The 22,960-nt window shown below is 37.0% G+C and overlaps 1 protein-coding gene and 1 non-coding gene across 2 annotated transcripts in view; one reads left to right on the top strand and one right to left on the bottom strand.

Annotated features, from left to right (window-relative positions):
* Positions 1–22,960, bottom strand: part of IL1RAPL2 (interleukin 1 receptor accessory protein like 2) — a 1,167,415-nt gene that overhangs the window by 82,977 nt on the left and 1,061,478 nt on the right. The gene's annotated exons all lie outside the window — the stretch shown is intronic.
* Positions 11,915–12,021, top strand: LOC118150731 (U6 spliceosomal RNA). Its single transcript, XR_004738883.1, has one exon. It is a non-coding gene; the product is annotated as a U6 spliceosomal RNA (small nuclear RNA).

The following is a 22,960-nucleotide window of genomic DNA, read 5'->3' as shown; positions in this document are numbered from 1 at the left end:
ATGCCCGACTAATTTTTCTATTTTTAGTAGAGACTGGGTTTCATCATGTTGGGCAGGCTGGTCTTGAACTCCTGACCTCAGGTGATCCACCCGTCTCGGCCTCCCAAAGTGCTAGAATTACAGGCATGAGCCACCGCGCCTGGCCTATGATGTGAATTTTTAAAGAACATTGCTGATGTTTTAATATTCTATTCACAAGATGTATAAGGAAGTCCTTTGTTGTTTAAGATATTGTTGGGTCTCAGAATATAATACCCAGAAGTACGGCACCTTGGCATACTGCATACTTTGAACTGAAGGAAACTAGAAAGGCCTCAGAAACAAGGTCTTTTTGATCTTCTTATATTTTCCTGTCTCCTCCTCCTCTTTCTCCCTCAAAGCAAGTCAAGGAAATCAGAATTCTTCTCCAAAGAAGGCCATGAAAACTAGAACCCATCTCCCCAAAAGCAAGCCATTAAACCTAGAAAGGTAACTCTCTGCCTTCTCCCCTTTCCCTTGAAGACCTTCATTACAGAGGGGTCCTGTCTCATACTGAGGAAGAAGGAATGATATGCAGAGAGGTCAACCAGTGTCTGAACAGATAGGCCTTCCAGGATACCCCATTCAATCCATTACCGATTAGTCATACCCTTTTGTCTAATCACATTTCTACATGGTTATCCATTCTTTACTGAGCCTGAGTATATAGAGAGTTTCCTCTAGGTTTGGTGGTCCTCATTTCTGAAGGCTCCTATGTCGTGTAAAATTTCGATAAATAAATTTGTCATGATTGTCTCTTGTTCACCTATCTTTTGTTATGGGAGGCTTCCCTCACCAATCATAAGGCTATGACCCTTATGATTGATGAGGGAAGGTATCACACTTTTCTACCTTTACATTTTCTATAACCCATAATAATTTAGTAGACTCTTCTTTTATAAACTTAAATGAAATATGTATAAGTGGTAGTTTATTCTCCTTGTAGACCCCTTCAGAATTCAGAAACTCTTATTAAATATATTTATTTTCCTTGCAATGTAGTGATTTGCATAGCTGCAGTAAGAATTTATTCTCCTTTTACTTGGACATAATTGGAAACATTGGTTATACAACCAAGGACTTGCCCACAATGTAATATGTGAAAATTATGCTCATTCAATTAGACATGAACAGATACTTCTAAGGCACCGAAGCTGACTTTATAAAGTCAGTGCTTACAGTAAGCTTGGGAAAACTGGCATGGTACCTGCCTTTCAGGGTTCTCAGTCTTGCAGATGAGTAAGGAAGGTCATTTCCTGGCAGGCTAGAAACTTTAGGATATTTTGACAACCTTAAAAAGAAAGAAATTCACCCACATTTTTAGGTACTATGGGCAAAATCCTTGTTTCCTAGCCTCAGGTCCACAAATAATAAGAAGCTTTTAAAAGTCCAATCTGAGATTCTTTGTGAAAACATCCATCAAAATAAACTTAGAACGTCCACATGGCAAAGAAGCACACTTGCTGCACTTTCATGAATAATTAGGTCCATTCTGATGAGATGTCTTATGTTTTGATCAAGATAATTTTTGAAGCTTTTTTGATCCAAAAGGAGGGGAATTTTACAAAAATTGTCATGTGATAGTGGAAAATGACACATCATCTATAGTGTATCCTTTAGGCCTGATTTAAGCAAAATAATTGTTCTGTTTATTGTTCATTGTTCATTGTCTGAACTATTTTGCAACTCCTTCTAAGTTGCAGGTAACTGATATATAAATTCTACTTTGTCAGACATTTGGCTCCTCCATCTCACCTTGGAAAAAAGTTTTGTCTCCATTTTTCAACATTCTTTTACTCCATAAAAATTTTAGGTCTTTTGACTTTTATTTTGAACCAGTTATATCTTCCTGATTCCCTCATATGACATGAATATAACAAATCTTTAATCAATTTTCATGTCTGTATGAAAGTCATGATTTCACCTTGTTCTGTAAATAATCTCTTTTGTGTGTGTGTGTGTGAAAAACAAATGAAGTTTATTTGGCATCTTTTGAACATGACAGAATACTAGACTTGAAAAATCTGTCTAAATTTATTTTTGTGTCAATGGTAATTGTACTGATCCAGTAGCTGTGCCAATTCTAAGTACAATATGTTTTATTATTTTTTTATTGCATTTTAGGTTTTGGGGTACATGTGCAGAACATGCAAGATAGTTGCATAGTTGCATAGGTACACACATGACAGTGTGTTTTGCTGCCTTCCTCACCTTCACTCACATTTGGCATTTCTCCCCAGGCTATCCCTCCCCAGCCCCCCTTCACTGTACCTCCCCTATTCTGCCCAGTAGACCCCAGTGTGTAGTACTCCCTTCTCTGTGTCCATGTGTTCTCATTTTTCATCACCCACCTATGAGTAAGAATATGCGGTATTTCATTTTCTGTTCTTGTGTCAGTTTGCTGAGAATGATGTTCTCCAGATTCATCCATGTCCCTACAAAGGACATGAACTCATTGTTTTTGATTGCTGCATAATATTCCATGGTGTTTAGGTGCCACATTTTCCCAGTCCAGTCTATCATCGATGGGCATTTGGGTTGGTTCCAGGTCTTTGCTATTGTAAACAGTGCTGCAATGAACATTCGTGTGCATGTGTCCTAATAGCAGAATGATTTATAGTCCTTTGGATATATACCCAGTAATGGGATTGCTGGGTCAAATGGAGTTTCTATTTCTAAGGCCTTGAGGAATCACCACACTGTCTTCCACAATGGTTGAACTAATTTACACTCCCACCAACAGTGTAAAGGTGGTCCTTTTTCTCCACATCCTCTCCAGCATCTGTTGTCTCCAGATTTTTTAATGATCGCCATTTTAACTGGCGTGAGATGGTATCTCAATGTGGTTTTGATTTGCATCTCTCTAATGACCAGTGATGATGAGCATTTTTTCATATGTTTGTTGGCCTCATGTGTGTCTTCTTTTGTAAAGTGTCTGTTCATATCCTTTGCCCATTTTTGAATGGGCCTGTTTGTTTTTTTCCTGTAAATCTGATTGAGTTCTTTGTAAATTCTGGATATCAGCCCTTTGTCAGATGGGTAAACTGCAAAAATTTTTTCCCATTCTGTTGGTTGCCGATTCACTCTAGTGACTGTTTCTTTTGCTGTGCAGAATCTGTGGAGTTTGATTAGGTCCCATTTGTCTATTTTGGCTTTTGTTGCCAATGCTTTTGGTGTTTTGGTCATGAAGTCCTTGACTATGCCTATGTCCTGAATGGTTCTGCCTAGATTTTCTTCTAGGGTTTTTATGGTGCCAGGTCTTATGTTTAAGTCTTTAATCCATCTGGAGTTAATTTTAGTGTAAGGTGTCAGGAAGGGGTCCAGTTTCTGCTTTCTGCACATGGCTAGCCAGTTTTTCCAACACCATTTATTAAACAGGGAATCTTTTTCCCATGGCTTGTTTTTGTCAGGTTTATCAAAGATCGTATGGTTGTAGGTATGTTATGTTGCCTCCGTTGCCGCTGTTCTGTTCCATTGGTCTATATCTCTGTTTTGGTACCAGTACCATGCTGTCTTGATTACTGTAGCCTTGTAGTATAGTTTGAAGTCTGGTAGTGTGATGCCTTCCGCTGTGTTCTTTGTGCTTAGAATTGACTTGGCTATGCGGGCTCTGTTTTGGTTCCATATGAAGTTCAATGTGGTTTTTTCCAGTTCTGTGAAGAAAGTCAATGGTAGGTTGATGGGGATAGCATTGATTCTGTAAATTACTTTGGGCAGTATAGCCATTTTTATGATATTGATTCTTCCTAACCATGAACATGGAAAGTTTCTCAATCTGTTTGTGTCCTCTCTTATTTCGTTGAGCAGTGGTTTGTAGTTTTCCTTGAAGAGGTCCCTTACGTTCCTTGTGAGTTGTATTCCTAGGTATTTTATTCTTTTTGTAGCAATTGTGAATGGCAGTTCGTTCTTGATTTGGCTCTCTTTAAATCTGTTATTGGTGTAGACGAATGCTTGTGATTTTTGCACATTGATTTTATATCCTGAGACTTTGCTGAAGTTGCTTATCAGTTTCAGGAGTTTTTGGGCTGAGGTGATGGGATCTTCTAGGTATACTATCATGTCGTCTGCAAATAGAGACAATTTGCCTTCCACCTTTCCTATTTGAATACCCTTTATTTCTTTTTCTTGCCTGATTGCTCTGGCTAGCACTTCCAGTACTATATTGAATAGGAGTGGTGAAAGAGGGCATCCTTGTCTAGTGCTGGATTTCAAAGGGAATGCTTCCAGTTTTTGCCCATTCAATATGATATTGGCTGTTGGTGTGTCGTAAATAGCTTTTATTACTTTGAGATACGTTCCATCAATACCTAGCTTGTTGAGGGTTTTTAGCATAAAGGGCTGTTGAATTTTGTCAAATGCCTTCTCTTCATCAACTGAGATAATCATGTGGTTTTTGTTTTTGGTTCTGTTTATGTGGTGGATTACGTTTCTAGACTTGCTTATATTGAAGCAGCCTTGCATCCCTGGGATGAATCCGACTTGATCATGATGGATAAGTTTTTTGTTGTGCTGTTGCAATTGGCTTGCCAGTATTTTATTGAAGATTTTTGCATCTATGTTCATCATAAATATTGACCTGAAGTTTTCTTTTCTTTTTGAGTCTCTGTCGGGTTTTGGTATCAGGATGATGTTGGTCACATAAAATGATTTGGGAAGGATTCCCTCTTTTTGGATTATTTGGAATAGTTTCAGAAGGAATGGTAACAGCTCCTCTTTGTGTATCTGGTAGAATTCGGCTGTGAACCCATCTGGACCTGGGCTTTTTTTGTGTGGTAGGCTCATAATTGCTGCCTTGACTTCTGACCTTGTTATTGGTCTATTCATAGTTTCAGCTTCCTCCTGGTTTAGGCTTGGGAGGACACAGGTGTCCAGGAATTTATCCATTTCTTCCAGGTTTACTAGTTTATGTGCATAGAGTTATTTGTAATATTCACTGATGATGGTTTGAATTTCTGTGGAATCTGTGGTGATTTCCCCTTTATCGTGTTTTATTGCATCTATTTGGTTGTTCTCTATTTTCTTTTTTATATGTCTGGCTACTGGTCTGTCTATTTTGTTGATGTTTTCAAAAAACCAGCTCTTGGATTTTTGATTTTTTGAAGGGTTTTTCATGTCTGTATCTCCTTCAGTTCTGCTCTGAACTTAGTTATTTCTTGTCTTCTGCTAGGTTTTGAGGTTTTTTTATCTTGTTCCTCTAGCTCTTTCAATTTTGACGACAGGGTGTCAATTTTGGATCTCTCCACTCTTCTCATGTGGGCACTTATTGCTATATATTTTCCTCTGGAGACTGCTTTAAATATGTTCCAAAGATTCTGGTATGTTGTGTCTTCATTCTCGTTGGTTTTGAAGAACTTCTTTATTTCTGCCTTCATTTCATTGTTTATCCAGTCAACATTCAAGAGCCAGTTGTTCAGTTTCCATGAAGCTGTGTGGTTCTGAGTTAGTTTCTGAATTCTGAGTTCTACCTTGATTGCACTATGGTCTGAGAGACTGTTTGTTATTATGTCAGTTGTTTTGCATTTGCTGAGGAGTGCTTTACTCCCAATTATGTGGTCAATTTTAGAGTAGGTGTGATGTGGTGCTGAGAAGAATGTATATTCTGTGGATTTGGGGTGGAGAGTTCTGTAAATGTCTATCAGGTTTGCTTGCTCCAGGTCTGAGTTCAAGCCTTGGATATCCTTGTTGATTTTCTGTCTGGTCGATCTGTCTAATATTGACAGTGGAGTGTTAAAGTCTCCCACTATTATTGTGTGGGAGTCTAAGTCTCTTTGTAAGTCATTAAGAACTTGCCTTATATATCTAGGTGCTCCTGTATTGGGTCCATATATATTTAGGATCGTTAGCTCTTCTTATTGTATTGATTCTTTTACCATTATGTAATGATTTCTTTGTCTCTTTTGATCTTTGTTGCTTTAAAGTCTATTTTATCAGAGATGAGAATTGCAGCTCCTCTTTTCTTTGCTCTCGATTTGCTTGGTAAATCTTCCTCCATCCCTTTATTTTGAGTCTTTGTGTATCCTTGTATGTGAGATAGGTTTCCTGGATACAGCATGCTGATGGGTTTTGGCTTTTTATCCAATTTGCCAGTCTGTGTCTTTTGATTGGTGCATTTAGCCCATTTACATTTAGGGATAATATGGTTATGTGTGAATTTGATACTGCCATTTTGATGCTAGCTGGCTGTTTTGTCAGTTAGTTGATGCAGATTCTTCATTTTGTTGATGCTCTTTAGCATTTGGTATGTTTTTGGAATGGCTGGTACTGGTTGTTCCTTTCTATGTGTAGTGCCTCTTTCAGGAGCTCTTGTAAAGCATGCCTGGTGGTGACAAAATCTCTGAGTACTTGCTTGTTCGCAAAGGATTTTATTTTTCCTTCACTTATGAAGCTCAGTTTGCCTGGATATGAAATTCTGGGTTGAAAGTTCTTTTCTTTAAGGATGTTGAATATTGGCCCCCACTCTCTTCTAGCTTGTAGCGTTTCTGCCGAGAGATCTGCTGTGAGTCTCATGGGCTTCCCTTTGTGGGTGACCTGACCTTTCTCTCTGGCTGCCCTTAGTATTTTCTCCTTCATTTCAACCCTGGTGAATCTGATGATTATGTGCCTTGGGGTTGCTCTTCTTGCAGAATATCTTTGTGGTTTTCTCTGTATTTCCTGGACTTTAATATTGGCCTGCCTTGCTAGGTTGGGGAAATTTTCCTGGATAATATCCTGAAGAGTATTTTCCAGCTTGGATTCATTCTCTTCGTCACATTCTATTACAACTATCAAACATAGGTTAGGTTTCTTCACACACTCCCACATTTCTTGGAGACTTTTTTCATTCCTTTTTGTGCTTCTTTCTCTAATCTTGGTTTCTCGTTTTATTTCATTGAGTTGATCTTCGACTTCTGATATTCTTTCTTCTGCCTGGTCAATTTGGCTGTTGAAACTTGTGCATGCTTTGCGAAGTTCTCGTGTTGTGTTTTTCAGCTCCTTCAATTCATTCATATTCCTCTCTAAGTTATCCATTCTTGTTATCATTTCCTCAAATCTTTTTTTAAATCTTTTTTCAAGGTTCTTAGTTTCTTTGCATTGATTTAGAACATGTTCTTTTAGCTCATGGAAGTTTCTCATTACCCACCTTCTGAAGTCTGATTCTGTTATTTCATCACACTCATTCTCCATCCAGCTTTGTTCTCTTGCTGGTGAGGAGTTTTGGTCCTTTGTAGGAGGTGAGGTGTTTTGGTTTCGGGTGTTTTCCTCTTTTTGTGCTGGTTTCTTCCCATCTTTGTGGATTTATCCACCTGTCGTCTGAGTAGTTGCTGACTTTTCTATTGGGTCTCTGAATGGATGCCCAGATTGTTGATGATGAAGTATTTCTGTTACTTAGTTTTCCTTCTAACAGTCTAGCCCCTCTGCTTTACAACTGCTGAGGTCCATTCCAGGCCCTGCTTGTCTGGGGTACACCTGTAGCAGCTGCAGAACAGTGAGGGATGCCACTAGTTTCTTCTTCTGCTACCTTTGTCCTAGAATGATGCCCGCCAAATGTCAGTCTGATCAGTCCTTTTTGAGGTGACTCTTTAGATATACAGGGGTCAGGGAGCTGCTTGAGGAGACGGTCTGTACTTTATAGGAGCTCAAGTGCTGAGCTGTGAGCTCCGTTGTTCATTCAGGGCTGTTAGGCAGGTACGTTTAAGTCTGCTGCAGCAGAACTTATAAAATCCCTTTTTTTCCTCAGATGTTCTGTCTTGGGGAGTTAGGGAGTTGCACTGTCCTGCCCAGCTAGGAGGCAGTCTAGTCACTATTTGCCTGCCAAGGCTCTGCCCTGTTGCCATGGGCTCCACCCTACTGTTGTGGGCTCCGCCCTGTTGCCATGTGCTCCGCCCCGTTGCCATGGGCTCCACCCTTTTGCCGTGGGCTCTGCCCTGCTGTTGTGTGCTCTGCCCTGTTGCCGTAGGCTCCTCCCTGCTGCCAAGTGTAATTCCCTGTAGTCCTGTTTATATGGGTGTGGTTAAAACTGCTGTGGTAATGGTGGCCCACCTCTGTATTGGCCGAGTCCCTCTGTTATGGCTGGTTGCCTCAGCAACAGCAGGCTGTGTCAGCAATGGGAGTGTACCTCAGTAGGGGCAGAATGCCTCAGTAGTGGTGGACGACCCTCCCCCACCGAGCTGCACCCTCCTGCGTTCCACTGTGCCCGCAGTGAAACGCTCAACCCCATGCATTTCGAATCGCCGTTTTGTTTGTCCCTGTGGGGGTGGGACCCACCAAGCCCGATCACCTGGCTCCCTGCCTCAGAGCCCTTTTATTTTTTTTAAGTTGAACAGTTGACTCTCATCCAGGTGTTTCAGGCGCCTGCTGATAGGGCACCGGGATCTGTTTGATTTCCCATGCAGTGACCCACTGTACCTGCTCATACGTGGCTTCCCGGGAATCTCCTGGTCTGGCTCACTGTCCAAGTCCTGTTTAATCAGATGGATATGCTAATCTGCTCTCCCAAATCTCAGATTGCCGGTTTAACAGGGCACCCAGACAAGTGCATTTTGTGCAGAGTGCCACTGTGCTGTGGCACTGGCTGAAATGGCCATGCCAGCCAAAACAGCTGTGCTGGCATTCCGTGTCTCTCCTACACCTGGGAATTTCCCTGTTCTGTGTGCAACAAAGATCCGTCTTGAAATGCGGCTTGCACTCACCCTTTGCACCTTCACTGAGAGCTGCAATCCTGAGTTGCTCCTACCGCACCATCTTCTTTTTCCCCTCTGTAAATGATCTTTTAACAGGATATTTTATTCCTGGTTACCCTTCTGAGTTTAGATCATAGAGTTAGTTATGTTCACCCTATTAAGGAATTTTGCAATTTAATAAAATGTATTCACAAAAGAAGTGCTTGATCTTTCATGACATATAACTTGGATGATAACTTAAGTAGAGCCTCAAGTGTCATTATAGTGTCATAGTTTTTTGTTCATCCATCTTTCTTTATGATTCCATATAGCAAACAAGTCTAGGGGATTAGAAGCTGTGAAGAGTATTTAAGAAATGACTTTGTCTATCACATGATAGTAAAAAAAAAAAAGAGGAATTTTTCTGCAAGCCATTCCTTGCAATATTTGGAGGCTGTAATCCATACCCTAACCAAATAATATCTTGCCTATTTTATTTATGCACCATTGTTTTCTTGGTTGTGCATACATAATTTAAAACTATTTCTAATTGTTAGAGAAAATTATAATATGTCTTAGTTATGTGCAATATAAATTAGCCTTTATTACTCTCTAGTTTGCCAAAGAAAGACAAGAGAGTTGTTACTCTCTGTTAAGACCTGGTATCTCCTTAGGGCTCTCCACAGGGATTAGATGGGGTTGCAGTTAAATGTCAGAGACTTTTTATCTTAAACTGTGGCTATTACCCTGTTGACTCCTAGTATTGACTAATCAAAAGCCAGGAAAAGACAAAAAATTCAGTGGTAATAGACTTTATATCCTGAAGGACAGCTATGAGCTCCAGGTCTTCTATAAAATGCAGGGTGAGTGTCTATTAGTTCCATTAAATTTACTGTTCATCTGAGGTGAAGAATGGTTTACAGAGGCTAGGAAGGATAATGGGGGCTTGGGGGGATAAGGGATGGTTAATGGGTAAAAAAAGAAAAGAAAGAATAAATAAGGCCTAGTATTTGATAACACAACAGGTTGATTACAAAAAAAAAATTAGTGTACACTTAAAAATAACTAAATAAATATAACTAGATTGTTTGTAACACAAAGGAAAAATGCTTGAGGGGATGGATACCCTATTTTTGATGATGTGATTATTATGCACTGCATGTCTGTATCAAAACATCTAACATACCTCATAATATATACATCTACTATGTACTCACAGAATTTTTTAAAAGTTTATTGCTCATGTATTACTCATATGTTATATCAGTACTGAGTCTTACAGTCTAATATTTATGTATTATTTGTGTTTATTATCTTTTTTTATTGTTCACATCTATTCCCTATACATTTATCAGCATCTCTTGGTTGTAGTTAGTAGTCATAGGATAGTGGACTCATACTTTTGATATTAGGCAAATAATTGAAGCTTCCAGAGGTATCATAAACTCACTAACGGCACTTAACTACAAATGGGCAGAGGATACAGCTTTCTTCTCAGGAAATGTTCTCCTGGAATAGCTTTGCTTCATTAATAGGCTAATATATGGTAGAATTTGACTACTCTGAAATCTCCATCAGAACATTATTTTTAAATTTCCATTTAAACTTTTTTATAGAATATACATACTGGGGACAATTTCGGCCCCCTACGGTATATTTGGTAATGTCCAGAGCTATTTTGAGTTGTCACAACTGGTGGGAAATGCTACTGGTATTTAGCTGGTAAAGGCCAGGGGTGTACTACTAAACAGCAGAGGACAGCCCCTTCTTCTAACAAAAAATCTTTCAGATCCTAAATGTCAATAGTGCTGAGATTGAAAAAGCTTGGCTTAGTGTGTCAACAATGCTGCTTGCCTGGTATTGAACTGGTTCCTTACAAATAAAGATTACCAGAAAGAATCATTTTCTGTCTTTTGTAAAATCAAATTATTCATGTTGTATGCAACTTAATGCAAGTATTTCCCTTTGCCTGTTCTATAGAGCCCAGTGATTAGAATAAGAGGAAATTACAAAAGTTTTAATAACACAGAATGAGCAAAGTAGTGTATGCTTTAATGTGCACTATATATAAATGCTCATTGAATAAATAATCCTATCAAGTTAGAGAAGTTTTACTTGTCCTAGGGGATCCAATGCTTACATTTCATGCAAAGAGGGTTGATTTCTCAGCAGCTGTTAGAACTGGTAACATTTCCTTTGATCTGGCAGTGTTCAATGACAATTTTCCCTTGTCATCTAAGTTATCAACTTAAAAAAATCTCCAACATACAGAGCTGGAAACAGAAAAGCAACACTATGCTCAATTATTTACAATATCCAATTAAAGAGTAACATGTCTTTTCAATGTAACACAAGTGTTAATAAAGACTTGTATAAACAAAAACAACAATAATAACAAACACAAGTGACACTTGCAACTTTAAAAAATGGGAGGTTTACTGCACATAGCAAACAGCAGAAAATAATAAAATTACTATGTATCTTGTTAAATATAATTTAAGAAGAAATTTTATGTCATACCTGATGATTTAGTAAATAAATACATAGTCACTAAAGCATTATGATTTAGTATAACTGTTTCTCTGATATACTAGCACTAGTTGAGGAAAATGAAAATACCTTGTAATTATTATTGAGTTTTGACAAGGTGTTATGTAGTTACACATTCAGTTTTTAATATGTAATTATTGAAGAAGACATTTATCTAACACTTTTGTGCCTTGGGCAGCAGCCCCTGCAATTGTAGTATCAAGCAAAATCTAATGGTAAAACAAATTTCCTAATATTTATAGCAGTAACCTTTAGCAGGTTCCTTTAGAGACATAGATATTCAAGTGACAGAGATTCCCTTTTGCCAAAGGGGGATCATCATGTACAAGGGAATATCTTTTTCCTACATTATTTTAAGCTCCATCTTGCTTGCTTGCTTATAGACCCTAAGTGGATTCTATAGAGTTTGATGCCATCAAGGAAAAGATATGTTTTCTGTGGTCTCTTCATAATCAACTCTGGGAGATTAAAAAACTCTCCTGCCTTCCAGCTAACCAATAAAAGAGAAATGGTGCCTGGAAAAAATATTTAGCATTACCAACAGCCTGCGTCAAACTACCATGAGATGGAAGCCACTGTAAATGAGCTCTAGTTTGGCCTGTGATATTTCAGTGATCTTAAAAGAGCTCATTACTTTTTACCAGTGGAAGAGGTACCCATGTGGACACAATTTTTATTTTTAAAAATATTTTTAGAAGGCTTATGCTGTGCTCCCTTTGATAGCACATATACTAAAATTGGTACAATATAGAGAAGATTAGCATGGCCCCTGCGCAAGGAAGTCACAAAAATTCATGAAGCATTCCATATTTTTAGTTAGAGTAATAAAAAAGAAAAGAGAAAAGAATCAAATAGACATAATAAGAAATAATAAAGGCGATATCACCACTGACCCCACAGAAATATAAACAACCAGCAGAGAATATTATAAAGAGCTCTATGCAAATAAAGTAGAAAATCTAGAGAAAGTGGACAAATTCCTGGACACATACACCCTCCCAAGACTGATAAATTCCTGGACTATACACCTTCCCAAGACTGAACAAGGAAGAGGTTGAATCCCTGAATAGACCAATAACAAGTTCCAAAATTGATGCAATCGTAAATAGTTTACCAACCAATAAAATCCCAGGACCAGTTGGATTTACAGCTGAATTCCACCAAAAGTACAAAGAGGAGTTGATACCATTTCTTCTGAAACTATTCCAAATAATTGAAAAGGAAGAAACACTCCCTGACTCATTCTATGAGGCCAGCATCATCCTGACACCAAAATCTGGCAGAGATACAACAAAAATGAAAACTTCAGGCCAATATCTCTGATGAACATCGATGTAAAATTTCTCAATAAAATACTGGCAAACCGAATCCACAAGCTTATCCACCATGAACAAGTTGGATTCATTCCCACAATACAAGGCTGGTTGAACATATGCAAATCAATAAACTTAATTCATCACATAAATAAATCTAAAAACAAAAACCACATGATTATCTCAATAGATGCAGAAAAGGCCTTCAATAAAATTCAACATCTTTTTATGTTAAAAACTCTTAATAAACTAGGTATTGAAGGAACATACCTCAAAATCATAAGAGCATTTTATGACAAACCCATAGCCAATATCATACTGGATGGGCAAAAACTGGAAACATTTGCCTTGAAAACCAGGACAAGACAAATCTTGTGCTCTCTTACCACTCATATTCAACATAATATTGTAAGTTTTGGCCAGGGCAATCAGGCAAGAGAAATAAATAAAAGGCATTCAAATAGGAAGGGAGGAAATCAAAATGTTTTTGTTTGCAGATAACATGATCCTATGTCTAGAAAACCCCATTGTCTCAGCCCAAAAGCTTTTTATGCTAATAAGCAACTTCAGCAAAGTCTCAGGATCAAAAATCAATGTGCAGAAATCACAAGCATTCCTATATGCCAAGAACGGGCAAGCAGAGAGCTAAATAATGAATGAACCCCCATTTATAATTGCTAAAAAAAGAATAAAATAACTAGGAATACAGATAACAAGGGAAGTGAAGTTCCTTTTCAAGGAAAACTTCAATCCAGTGCTCAAGGAAACCAGAGAGGACACAAACAAATGAAAAATATTCCATGTTCATGGATAGGAAGAATCAATATTGTGAAAATAGTCATACTGCCCAAAGTAATTTATGGATTCAATGCTATTCTCATTAAACTACCACTGACATACTTCGCACAATTAGAAAAAAAAACGATTTAAAAAATTTTATGGAACCAAAAAGAGCCCATATAGCCATGACAATTCTAAGCAAAACGAATAAGCTCCTATCTAAAAGACTAAGAAAGGGGAAGCCTAAAAAAATATAAAGCTTTTAGACAATAATTGTTATAGTCCAGCCAAACATGACAGAAAAATATGGTACCATTCCTGCTCATGCCAGCAAAGGATAATTGGGGATCCTAGACATCCACCCTTAGGATGCAGTAACAAGTTCTCTAGCACCCCAGTGGGATGGTATCTGAGATGGCCAAATAGAAAGCTAAGACTTTTGTCCCTACTTGTTGTTAATGAGAATCACACTCCTTCTGCCCCTTTGCAGTATCTGTGTGAGACACCATGTGAGAAGTCTGGACTTCTACCTAGACTCAGCTGTAAAGAGACATCCCTCTACCCACCAAAGGGGTTCTGTCAGAAGAGGCCTTTCACAGTTGTCAAGCGATGATGAAGCCACCTCCAACAAGATGTTAATGGATACCATGGAAGAACCTGGAACTCCCACCTATGTAGTAGTGGTTAGGAGATACTCACTTTGGGAGTCAGTGGAAGCGGAGTGAGGAACTGGACTTCTACCTTCACCTAGCACCAATGAGTTAATTTCACTTTTTCCCCTGATGGAGCAGTATTAGAGAAAGCCAGCTAAAATAGAAGGTTTAAATAAGAACATAGTACAAAAACGTTTAGGTTTAAATTGGAAGCTAGTAGTTATACCCAAAATAGGAAAATCTCAAAATAAATGAGAAAAGAGAATGGATAACAATACCAAGATGATAGAGAAGTTAAAATTAACTGACAGTTCAACAGTCAAAATAAAAAAAGCAAACAATTATGAACATACTTGAATCAAGTATAAAAATAGGAAGCCTTAGTATACTAATAGAAAGACATAGCAAAGAATTAGAAATGTAAATAACCAAATGACAATTTCAGAATTGAAAAGTACAATAATTGACATAGAAAGCTCAATAGATAGGCTTAAAAACAGAATGGAATAGAAAGATTGAATAAACTAATGAATTGAAAATAGAATAGTAATTACTCATTCTGGATGGTAGAGAGAAAATATACTAGAAAAAAATGAATAGATACACTAGGACCTGTGTGACTATAACAAAAGGTTTAACATTCATGCCATTGGAGTTCTGGGTAGAAACAGAAATGATGTTTGTACTCAAAGAAATAATGCCTAAAAATCCCATATATGGTGTAAATATAAACCTATAGATTTAAAAACTGGGTGAACTTCTAACAGGATAAACACAAAGAAATTCATCCCAAGACACATTATATTTAAACTAGAAACTAAAAACAAAGACAAATTTCTGAAAGCAGACAGCACAAAATGACCCCTTATCTACAGCTGAAAATCACTGCTCTTATTCAATATATTTCTGGAAATTTTAGCCAGTGCAAGAAAGCAAGGCAATAAAATAAAATACATGCATGTTGGAAAGAAGGAAATAAAACTGCCCATATTTCCAGATCATATAATGCCTCTGTTGAAAATACTAGGGAATCTATAAAAAATGAATATAAAAAGACTCCTAGAACTAATAAGAGAGCTTAGCAGTGTTTCAGAATATAAAAACACATGAATCAATTGTATTTCTATAAATTAAGCAATCAATTAACAGACATCAATTAAAAATATAAAAACCAGCAAAGGTTGCAATCCTAGTCTCTGATAAAACAGACTTCAAACCAACAAAGATCAAAAGAGACAAAGAAGGTCATTACACAATGGTAAAAGGATCAATCCAACAAGAAGAGATAAATATCCTAAATATATACACACCCAACACAGGAGCACCCAGATACATAAAGCAAGTTCTTAATGACCTAAAACGACATTTAGACTCCCACACAATAACAGTGTGAGACTTCAACACTCCACTGTCAATATTAGACAGACCAATGAGACAGAAAATTAACAAGGACATCCAGGATTTGAATAAAGAGCTGGACCAAGTGGACCTAACAGACGTATAAAGCTCCACCCCAAATCCATGGGATATACATTTTTTTCAGCACCACATCACACTTACTCTAAAATTGACCACATAATTGGAAGCAAATCCCTCCTCAGCAAAGGCAAAAGGATGGAAATCATAACAAACAGTCTATCAGACCACAGCACAATCAGATTAGAACTCAGGATTAAGAAGCACACTCAAATCTGCACAACCACTTAGAAACTGAACAACTTGCTTCTCAGTGTCAACTGGATTAAAAATAAAATGAAGGCAGAAATAAAGATGTTCTTGAGAACCAATCAGAATGAAGACATAACTTACCAGAATATCTGGGACACCTTTAAAGCAGTGTTGAGAGGGAAATGTATAGCAATAAATGCCCACATGAGAAACAAGGAAAGATCTAAAATTGACATCCTATCATCAAAATTAAAATAGCTATAGGAGGAAGATAAAAAGCCTCAAAAGCTAGCAGAAGACAGGAAATAACTAAGATCAAAGCCAAACTGAAGGAGATAGGGACCCTAGAAAAACCCTTCAAAAAATCACTAAATCCAGGAGCTGGTTTTTTGAAAAGATCAACAAAATAGACAGACTGCTAGCCAGACTAATAAAAAGAGAGAAGAATCAAGTAGATGCAATAAAAAAGGATAAAGTGTATATCACCATTGAATCCACAGAAATACAAACTACCACCAGAGATTACTCCAAACAGCTCAATGCACATAAACCAGTAAACCTGGAAGAAATGGATAAATTCCTGGACACTTTACTCTACCAAGACTAAATCAGGAAGAACTTGAAACCCTGAATAGATCAATAACAAGGGCTGAAGTTGAGGCAGCAATCAATAGCCTACCAACTAAAAAAATCCAGGTCCAGATGGGTTCACAGCCAAAGTCTACCAGCTATACAAAGAGGAGCTGGTTCCATTCCTTCTGAAACTATATCAAACAATACAAAAAGAGGAAATCCTCCCTAACTCATTTTATGAGACCAACATCATCCTGATACCAAAACCAGGCAGAGACTCAACTAAAAAAGAAAACTTCAGGCCAATATCCATGATGAACATCGATGCAAAAATCTTCAATATAATACTGGCAAACCGAATGCAACAGCACATCAAAAAGCTTATTCATCATGATCAAGTAGGCTTCATCCTGGGGATGCAAGGCTGGTTCAACATATGCAAGTCCATAAACGTAATCCATCACATAAATGGAACCAAAGACAAAAACCACATGATTATCTCAATAGATGCAGAGAAGGCCTTAGACAAAATTCAACAGCGCTTTATGTGAAAAACTCTCAATAAACTAGGTATCAAGGAAACATATCTCAAAATGATGAAAGCTGTTTACAAAAAACCTACAGCCAATATAATACTGAATAAGCAAAAACTGGAAGCATTCCCTTTGAAATCAGGCACTAGACAAGGATGCCCTCTCTCACCACTCCTATTCAATATAGTATTGGAAGTTCTAGCCAGAGCAATTAGGCAAGAAAAAGAAATAAAAGGTATTCAATTAGGAAAGGAGGAAGTCCTATTTGCAGATGTTATGATTGTATATTTAGAAGACCCCATTTTCTCAGCCCCAAATCTCAAACTGATAAGCAACTTCAGCAAAGTCTCAGGATATAAAATCAATGTGCAGAAATCACAAGCACTCCTATATACCAATAACAGACAAACAGAGAGCCAAATCAAGAGCGAACTGCAATTTGTAATTGCTACAAAGAGAATAAAATACCTATGAATACAACTAACAAAGGATGTAAAGGACCTCTTCAAGGAGAACTACAAACCACTGCTCAATGAAATAAGAGAGGACACAAACAGATGGAAAATCATTCCATGCTCACAGTTAGAAAGAATCAATATTGTGAAAATGGCCATACTGCCCAAAGTAATTTATAGATTCAATGCTATCCCCATAAAGCTATGAATGACCTTCTTCACAGAACTGGAAAAAACACTTCAAACTTCATATGAAATCACAAGAGAGCCCGTATAGCCTAGACAATCCTAAGCAAAAAGAACAAAGCCAGAGGCATCACACTGCTGGACTTCAAACTATACTACAAGGCTACAGTAATCAAAACAGCATAGTACTGGTACCAAAACAGAGACATAGACCAATGGAACAGAACAAAGGCCTCAGAAGCAACACCACATATTTACAACCATCTGATCTTTGACAAACCTGACAAAAACAAGCAATGGGGAAAGCACTACATGTTTAATAAATGGTGTTGGGAAAACTGGTTAGCAATGTGCAGAAAGCAGAAACTGGACCCCTTACTGTTGTCACTTTACACTAAAATTAACTCCAGATGGATTAAAGATTTAAATATAAAACCTAACACCATAAAAACACTGGAAGAAAATGTAGACAAAACCATCCAGGACATAGGCATAGGCAAGGACTTCATGACTAAAACACCAAAAGCAATGGCAACAAAAGCCAAGATAGACAAATGGGATCTAATTAAAATTCAGTGCTTCTGTACAGCAATAGAAACCATTATTAGAGGGAACTAGCAACCAACAGAATGGGAAAAATTTTTGCAGTCTACCCATGGTAGTGGTGACAAAGGGCTAATATCCAGAATCTACAAAGAACTAAAACAGATATACAAGAAAAAAACAACCCCATTCAAATGTGGGTGAAAGATATGAACAGACACTTTTCAAAAGAAGACATATATGAGGCCAAGCAAACATGAAAAAATGCTCATCATCACTGTTCATTAGAGAAATGCAAATCAAAACCACATTGAGATACCATCTCATGCCAGTTAGAATGGTGAACATTAAAAAGTCTGGAGACAACAGATGCTGGAGAGGATATGGAGAAATAGGTACACTCTTACACAGCTGGTGGGAGTGTAAATTAGTTCAACCATTGTGAAAGACAGTGTGGCGATTTCTCAGGGATCTAGAAATAGAAATTCCATTTGACCCAGCAATCCCATTATTGGGTATATACCCAAAGAACTATCAATTGTTCTACTATAAAGACACATGCACACGTTATGTTCCTTGCAGCCCTGTGTACAATAGCAAAGACCAGGAACCAACCCAAATGCCCATCAATGATAGACTAGACAAAGAAAATGTGGCACATATACACCATGGAATACTATGCAGCCATAACAAACGATGAGTTCGTGTCCTTTGTAGGGACTTGGAAGAATCTTGAAGCCATCATTCTCAGCAAACTGACACAAGAACAGAAAACCAAACACCGCATGTTCTCACTCATAGGTGGGTGTTGAACAATGAGAACACGTAGACTCAGGGAGAGGAGCATCACACACTGGGGGCAGTTGGGGGGGGCTAGGGGAGAGATAGTTGGGGTGGGGAGGGATAACATGGGGAGACATGCCGGATATAGTCAAAGTGGGAATAGAGGCAGAAAACCACCTGGTTATGTATGCAGCTATGCAACAACCCTGCATGACTTGAACATGTACCCCAGAACCTAAAGTAAAATTTAAAAGAAATGTATATATAAACCAACAATATTTTAAATATAGTATCATTTATAATCTTTCAAAAAATAAAGTACTTAGATGTAAACCTAACAAAACATGTGCTGGACTTATATGCCAAAACTATGGAACACTGAAGAAATGAATCAAAAAGTATCTAAATAAATAGAGAGACACAGTATATTCATGAATTGCAAGACTCAACATAGTAAAGATGTCAATTTACTCCAATGCATTACTATCAAAATTGCAGTTAGATTTTTTGTAGATATAGACAAGATTACGCTAAATTCTTGTGAAAAGTCAAAGAACTTAGAATAGCTAAAACAATATTGCAAAAAAAAAAAAAAGAAAATCAATCCATGTGATTTCAAGATTTATTATATAGAAATGAAATCTTACGTATTTGGCTATGGGGTACCATGGTGAAGTTGTGGGTGGGGCAAGCCAGGATTTTCTATACATAATTAATATGAAATTTTACCACTTTCACCTCCTTTGAGGATAATAAGCACATGTGCAGAAGACAGAAAACTTGAACCAATGAATCCCGGAAAAAGTACTGAATGAGAAATAATCAACATGGGAAATATTTTATTGGTTATTTGTACAAGGTTAAGAAACCCCCACACTGCTTTTTACTCTATTTTGGAATCTACATAATTCACAAAAATAAGTAATCTTATATTTATTTAAATATTGTTGAAAACATGGTAAAGATCACAAAGAAATCAACTAATTATGAGCTGCAGCTTGCTATTATAATAATGTTAGATAATTTTAAAGTTATTTGAAATGGATTATAAAGCTAAGTAGATTTTTTTTATTAATTGTTGAGTTGGGGAAAGTTAGTAAAAATTTCTATATTTTGTACTTCATGTTTGCTCAAAGAATCAAAAAAACATTTTGAAAAACTATTAAAAGGACATTTTGAAAAACTATTAAAAATAAATCAATTTCAACAAACATATACTCAGCTAGTGAATCAGTATTTTATTTCAGTTACTCAGTAAACAATTTACAGTGAAATTTAATCTCTTCTAATCTGTCAAAATGAAAGAAACCATCTTGTTATTTGTCTTTTTCAGAGAAACAAGTAATGTTAAATAATACTATGGTGAATATAGTTTTCAAAAGGTCAAGTGTTTTAAAATTCCATCCATAAAAATGTAACAGGTTTTCTCTTTTAAGTTGGCTTCATTTTCCCAAATGATAGTAGGTAAAACAGTACAACATGGTGCTTTGTTAAGGTGGCTAAAATTATGTACTCACATACACGCACAAATTTAAAAGACTCATTAAATTTCCTTTTATGTAAGGCTGAGCTCCTTGGGCTATACCTATTCAAGACAAGGGTGAAAGTATGAAAATTCACTATTCTTTCTGGCTTGACCAATTATTGACTACATTTGGCCCATGAAGAATGCAAGGGTTAAAGTCACTAACCACCCCCTCACCACCCCACACACACAGGTGGAAAGCCAAATATAATTTTGATTCGCCCAAAACTTACTTCTAATAGCCTACTGTTGACTGGTCCCTTATCAATAGCATACATAGCCATTTAGTACATATTTTATATATTACATGCTATATACTATATTCTTATGATAATTTAAGCTAGAGAAAAGAAAACGTTATTAAGAAAATTATAAGAAACAGAAAATATATTCTCTTGTTCATTATTTCCTTGATTGGGTCTCTCATAAATCCTGTGAAGTCATGCACAATATATGGAGTCAGTTTTCTCCAGCAGGAGTTTATTGTTTTGGGCTTGATGGTTTTCATGGCTTTATCTATAACAAATACAGCATCTTTAATGGCATGATACTTCCAGACTTCCCTGACACTCTCTCTGTTAAGAATGTTTTCTTCCATAGCATTGACAATCTTTTCCATGGAGTATTGCGTGTAATGAGCCTTAAAGGTCGTTATGGCCCCTTGATTTAGAGGCTAGATTAGAGACATTCTGTTTTGGGGAAGGTAGACCACTATGCCTTTGGTGTTGAACTCACAGGGGCATCTGGGTAGTCAGGGTCATTGTTCAATATCAAAATAACTTAAAAGGCAGTATCTTACTGGCAAGGTACTTCTTGACTTCAGCATCAATGGAACCAATCCAGGAAAAGGTCCTCATTGATTATCCAGGCCTTCTTGTTGTACAGTCAACAGACTGGCAGCTGGTGCTTATCTTTTCCTTTCAAGGCTCAGGGGTCACCAACTTTATAAATAGGAGGAGTCCTATCATAAACCTGACTGCATGTACACAAAACAGTAGAATTTGCCTATCTTTTCCTGCCTTTAATCCTTGTGCTCACTACTCTTCCTTACCAACAAAAATGTCCTTTGTGGAATTTTTCCCCAGAATATGGCAGTTTAATAAGCATTAAAAACCTCTTCAGGAAGATATCCTTTCTCCTGATTGACTTTCTTAATGGCTACTGGAAACCTGTCTGGTGCCTCTTGGTTGTCAAAAGCTGGTTCTCCTGTTATCTTGACATTTTTTAAAGCCAAACTTCTTTATAAAATTATCAAGCCATCCTTTGCTGGCATTAGATCATTCAACTTTATATGCTTCCTTTTGATTTAAGTTGTCACATAATGATTTAATTTTTGTTCAAATCATGTTGGACTTTATAGATATGTCTTTCTTATAGTAATCCTGCACCTACCTAAAAGTCATACTTTCAATACTATATAAAAAGCTGTTTTTCAAAAAGTGCAACGTTTTTGCACCTGCTGGTGTAACAGCAGCAATGGCTTCACAATTTGCATTCTCTCTCTCTCTTCTCTCTCTTTTACAATGGTCTACAAGCTGGATTCATTTATCTTGAAATGGCAGGCAACTGCAGCTGAAGACCTCAATCTATGGTACATAACAAGCAATTCAGCTTCTTCCTGTCATGTCAAGACTTTTCTTTGCTTTTGGGGACACTTCCAACATCACTCCTGACAATTCATATGGGTTCCTGTGGTGTTATTCAAAGCTTATGGTATTGCATTAAAATAAATGAAAAATACGTGACTAACACAAGAGATCATTTTTTACTGTGATACTCAATTTATGAGAGAAAGGAATTGCTCACATGAAAATTATTAGCATCACATAACAATTTAAATGAATACTAGCAATACCTGAGCTCACTGCAATAACAACAGGAGGTAGCTACAAAATTATTCCAGTAGTATAGTATGCACCAAAATTAATTGTATGCAGTTATAATTTGGCACTACATCTTTACATTTGTTCACACTTCTCTCAACTGGGAATGGCACCATGTCTGGTCTGTGTTTGCATCAGTTTTGAAAAATTTTAACTTTTTTGATACAGGGTGTTTAATTTTAACTTTTCATAATACACTTTTTTAATTTGTGTAATTGATAAAGTAGACTAGGATGTACATATATTTTGTGCATTCACAACATATCTTTTTCTTACTGTTTTGATATTTCTAGGTTAAGCAATTCATCTCCTTGTTTTTACAAATTGTAACAAATCTCCAAAATTTTTCTGATATTTGTGGAGAAAAATCCATATGTAAGTGAACCAAGAGAGTTTGAACACATTTTGTTTAAGGGTCAACGGTATAGGTAAGTATCATATAGAAAATCCCTTTGCCATTTTTGAGACATGTGATAGGCTAATTGTTTAAAACTATCTTGTTACCTATTTCTATGTAACAAATTGCCCTAAAACTTAGTGGCTTAAAATAATCAATATTTATTATTTCACAGTTTCTGTTTGTCAGACATTTGTGTATGGCTTAGCTGGTTTTGGTTCAGCATCTCTTAGGAGGTTTCAGTCTTCTGAAATCTTGACTACGTCTTCAGAATGCACTTCAAGATAACTCATATGGCTGTTAGCAGGAAGCCTCAGTTTCTCACCATGGTAGGCTTCTTCATAGGATACCTGAATGCCCTCATGATATGGTGGTAAGTTTCTCTTAGCGTGAACAACCTAACAGAGAGCCACTGAGGAGGAAGACACAGTACCTTTTATGATCAAATTGCCTAGATGACA

This window comes from Callithrix jacchus, chromosome X (genome assembly GCF_049354715.1).
Source record: "Callithrix jacchus isolate 240 chromosome X, calJac240_pri, whole genome shotgun sequence".
NCBI lineage: Eukaryota > Metazoa > Chordata > Mammalia > Primates > Cebidae > Callithrix > Callithrix jacchus.
The sequence above is the reverse complement of the archived record's forward strand: the minus strand, read 5'-3'. Positions and strand labels throughout refer to the sequence as shown.